General features: G+C 31.9%; 1 long non-coding RNA gene across 2 annotated transcripts in view; it reads left to right on the plus strand.

Annotated features, from left to right (window-relative positions):
• Nucleotides 1–4267, plus strand: part of LOC109589522 (uncharacterized) — a 4658-nt gene extending 391 nt beyond the window's left edge. The window contains exons 1-5 of one of the 2 annotated variants that reach the window (XR_002188751.1): nt 1631–1717; nt 1760–1846; nt 2144–2231; nt 2284–2390; nt 4161–4267. This is a non-coding gene — a long non-coding RNA (uncharacterized LOC109589522). Of the gene's footprint in view, nt 1–1630; nt 1718–1759; nt 1847–2143; nt 2232–2283; nt 2391–4160 lie in introns of those variants that run through there. The other variant, XR_002188750.1, reaches the window with a different exon arrangement.
• Nucleotides 4268–4641: the final 374 nt, after the last annotated feature.

Genomic DNA, 4641 nt, shown 5'->3' on the forward strand with positions numbered 1-4641 from the left:
TTATTAAAGTAATTGAGTTGAAAATGGCTAAGAAACTCTGCTGAGTCTGTTTGAATGTCTTCCCAAGGCCAGTACTACTACTAATGAAGAAAAGACACTGAAGTGCACATCTTAGCTTAATTAAAGTAATAATCGTAGTATTTAATTGACCATGCCCATCATGAATATTAATTAGCTCTGGAAATTTTTCATTGAATGTAAGTAATGAAACTTGAAGTAATGAAAGTGAATGTGTAAGTAATGAAAGTGTAAGTAATGAAACTGAAACTTAAAGTAATGAAACTTAAAAGTCCTACCAAATAAGTAACAATAACACATGTTAGTTGTCCTTTATTGAAATTGTTATTAAGCAGTTGTGCTAAATAAGTAACAATAACACATGTACACTGTAATTAGTTGTTTTTTATTGAAATTGTTATTAAGCAGTTGCACCAAATAAGTAACAATAACACATGTATATTCTAATTAGTTGTTTTTTATTGAAATTGTTATTAAGTAGTTGTACCAAATAATGTACCAAATAAGTAACAATAACACATGTACATTGTATTTTTTATTGATATCCTGTTTAGTGATACTAGCTCTTGTATGATTTAGTTGATTATGCTCCTGTCACTGTTCTTAAATATACTTTTAAGAACTCTAGTTTTGACAATTCTTATCCACTGTTTTCAAAATGCCTAATTCTAATAACTGAAATTTGCTCCTTAACTGTACCATGCATTATCCCAATCATACAGATTGTCATTTGTTTTTGACAAATTTTCTTATTTGAACAGTTACCTTACATTTATTATGCTGTCATAAAATTAGAAGCACAATTCTACACAAAGAGATTGTTAAGTTCAACAATAGAATTTTCATGTAAAACTAGTGTAGATTCAGTTGTACATTGGTTTCTAAGGCTGCAATAAATAATCAATTAGTTATTTAATGGAAGCCTGTGTGGCTAATTGATTAATTTTTTCAACAAATTGATTGCTGTATTGTTTTTCTAACTGTACCCATTAAAAAAAGTTTTGCTTGTTTCTCAATTTTGGACCACACTATACAATTTATCCATTCTGCATGCTATAGGTTTTCTCTTAAGTAGTTATGATTGCATAGAGGCAATGCAGTAAAAGGTGCTAAATCATAGACATGTTGTTCTTTGTTGAATGCATAAGTTGCCTTACTATTATCATCTTGAGGATCCTGTTCAACTCCTAATGATAAATTTCTTTCAGCCATGTTCTGCAGTTGTAATAAAACTTGCTTCTAAGGTTACACGCACTAGTTACTGCCACACACACTGTTCTCCTAAATGTTTCTACTAAAACACTCCTTCAACAGCTAATGCAATTTGATTTTATAGTATGGTGGGTGGGGCTATGTATACCAGTTATTAAGGAATGCAGATTGACAAAAACATCTATTTGTATTTATCAACAAATACAATTGTTTATAAATTTAAAGGCAATGTTTTTGTTACAATGTTTTTGTTACAATTGTTAATTTGGTGATGTTTTTGTCAATCTGAAGTCTGAAGTGGCAGCAGTTATTAAAACTTCATTAGTACAACTGAGAATAGTGGAGAGAAAGAGAGAAGGAAGCACCTTAATATTTACTAGCCTTTTACTCTTCCCTTTAGTTAGTTTTAGAATTTTTTGAATATAATGAGAATGATTCAGACAGTAGTACCAATGAAAGTGCTAGTCACACCCACCAGGAGCTTGAGGTGAGTAGCTGATTATTCGGATAATATTTATGTATTGAGTAGTTACCTAAAGAACCTTTTCAATTACGACAAGAAAATTGCTAGTCATTCACTTGAAGTACCTGAATTTGATATTGGCAGCAGTCACAGGTACACACATACATGTGCATGTACATGCACAGTGACACACATGTATAATACTGTACATGCACATGTATAATTGTGCATGGAAAAGGAAAGTGTTGTTATTAAATACATTATTAAAGTCTATTAAAGTGTTGTTATTAAAAGTGTGGGAAAGGACTATTAGTAGCCTGGTGGTCTGACTATCAGTCATTTTGTCTGTTGATCTGTTGATCAGCAGCTTGTATAGGGCCGTTCAATACTCTCTTTATTTAGTATTATGTACTCTTGATCTAATGTATAATGCTTTTATGTTTTTATTAGACTTATTGACACAATATTATCAGTTATTAAATGAGCTGTTTATATTACCAAGAACTGTCCTCTTAAGCAAATAAAAGAAATTAGTCAGGTAGAAATTATATGAGTACTATATTATTAAAGCTTATTTTCTCATACTATAGAGTTCAACACTGTATAATATTGGGTGTGGTCGATGTAATAAGCCCATCCCACCTGCTAATATAATGTGTCAGAAATGTGAGAGTAGACTTAATATCTGCTCTGTGTGGTGAGTGAAGGACAATCATACTGTGTACCAGAAATGTGGCAGTAGTATTAGTAGTAATTGTAATAGAAATTAGAGTTTTTTTTCCATGATTTTGAAGGGTGATATTTCATTGAATATTGTATAATACTAGAAAAAAAATTATCTGATGCATATACATGCACATGTTCTTATGTTGACTATTTTGGATTTTTTGCGAATTTTAAAAGTTTTTCAGAAATTGGTCCAAAGTTCCTGTAGTATATAGTACATGGTCGTTAGCCAAACTTCATCAAAAATGGCATCAAAAGAATTCTTCTTTTTTATATTTTTTCCTAATGCATATACATGTACTTATGTTGCATAGAAAGTTTGAGCTAAGTCCAATCAAGTTTGGATTTTTTACAAAAACTGGGTCAAAGTCCCTGTACTATAGTACATGGTCATTGGCCAAATTTCATCAAAAATGACAAGGAGAAAATTCTCCATTTTTATTACATTTTCTGATGAAGATACATGTACTTATGTTGTGTAGAAAGTTTGAGCTAAGTCCGATAAAGTTTAGATTTTTTACAAATTTTTAAAGTTTCTCAGATATTGGGCCAAAGTTCCTGTGCTATAGTACATGGTCGTTGGCCAAATTTTACCAAAAATGGCAACTAAAGAATTCTTCATTTTTATATTTTTCCTAAAGGCCTCCATACACTAGGCAACATGTTGCTAGCAACTTCTGTGGTTACTTTGATCTTGTAATCATCTTGTTCCAAAATAGAACAGAATTCTATTCTTAGACACAAGATCAAAGTGACCACGGAAGTTGCTAGCAACATGTTGCCCAGTGTATGGAGGGCTTAATGCATATACATGTACTTATGTTGCATAGAAAGTTTGAGCTAAGTCCAATCAGGTTTGGATTTTTTATGAATTTTTAAAGTTTCTCAAAAACTGGGTCAAAGCCCCTGTACTATTAGTAACGCGGTAGCGTTACTAAAGTCTATTCAGTTTCACCTGACCTATTGATTTTTTGTTATAACTTTTGATAAACATAGAATTTAGAAATTTTGTTTGCACCATTAGAATCGCTAGGTCCTTCCCGTCCTTTAGATAAAAAGATCGGGTCAAAATGATAAGGCCTTAGCCTTTTTGGATGTCCCTGTATAAACTCAATGACATACCTTTGACCGCAATTATGCAGCTAGAACAGCCAGATTAAATTCAGCTACTACTTATCTGCATCCCTTCCACGCAACAAAAACAATTTACAAAAACGAAAATACAAAATGAAAATCCTACTCTCGTGACACAAATTCTACTCTACATTGTACTTTTAATGTTCTTATGTAAAACTTATGATTCACCTTGCAATGTAGAGTAGAATTTGCGTCACGAGAGTAGGATTTTCATTTTGTATTTTCGTTGGTCATTCGGAATCCTACTTCATCTTGTTTTTTTTTTAATTTTTATGTTCTTTAGCCCATGGTTTTTTCTAAAAAATGACTCCGAAAACATCCCCAATTTTTATTATATTTTCTGATACATATTGATGTCCTTATGCTGTATAGAAAGTTTGAGCTGATTCTGACTTCAATTTTTCAAGTTACGGCCATTTAAAGCAATTCCAATTATTGTGAAAAATACCCACATAAGTATATAAGCCTCGGGTATTTTTCAAAAAATGGCTTCAAAATTACCCCATTTTTATTACAATTTCTTATGCATATTGATGTCTTTATGCAATGTAGAACATTTGAGCTGATTCTGACTTCAATTTTTCAATTCCTATCTATTGTACAGGTATATGATACACAGACAGCTCAGCAGCGTACTAAAGAATCATACTCAGTCAATGCACTTTATTCTGTAGCTAGAGTTAGGTGGAGACCACAGAACAGGAATCACTTATCAAGGTACGTGCACATGTACATGTATATTGTAATCACATGACACCTAGTCACATGACTGTCACATGATCAGGTTACTTTGTGGAGCACTTGCCTCTTTATTGCTCCAGCTCTTTCTACATGTACTGTACCTTGGTTTTGTAATGTTATCTGTTAGCTTCATGGGTATTCATGCTTCCCATAAATTACCGTAAATCAAGAAATTTGTGCAGTAGAAAATTTTTGTGTATAAATTGTGCTGTGATTTAAATGTGTCGTGTATTATTGATTGTGGCATCTAATTATATGAGTGATCTAATTTTGTGAAATTCTAATCCAGTAAAATTGAAATCAGTAAAAATTTCCAGATAGGCTGTAACTGATTTTTCCCAAGC

The sequence above is a fragment of the Amphimedon queenslandica genome, unplaced genomic scaffold (assembly GCF_000090795.2).
Source record: "Amphimedon queenslandica unplaced genomic scaffold, v1.1 AMPQUscaffold_11221, whole genome shotgun sequence".
Taxonomy (NCBI): Eukaryota; Metazoa; Porifera; class Demospongiae; order Haplosclerida; family Niphatidae; genus Amphimedon; species Amphimedon queenslandica.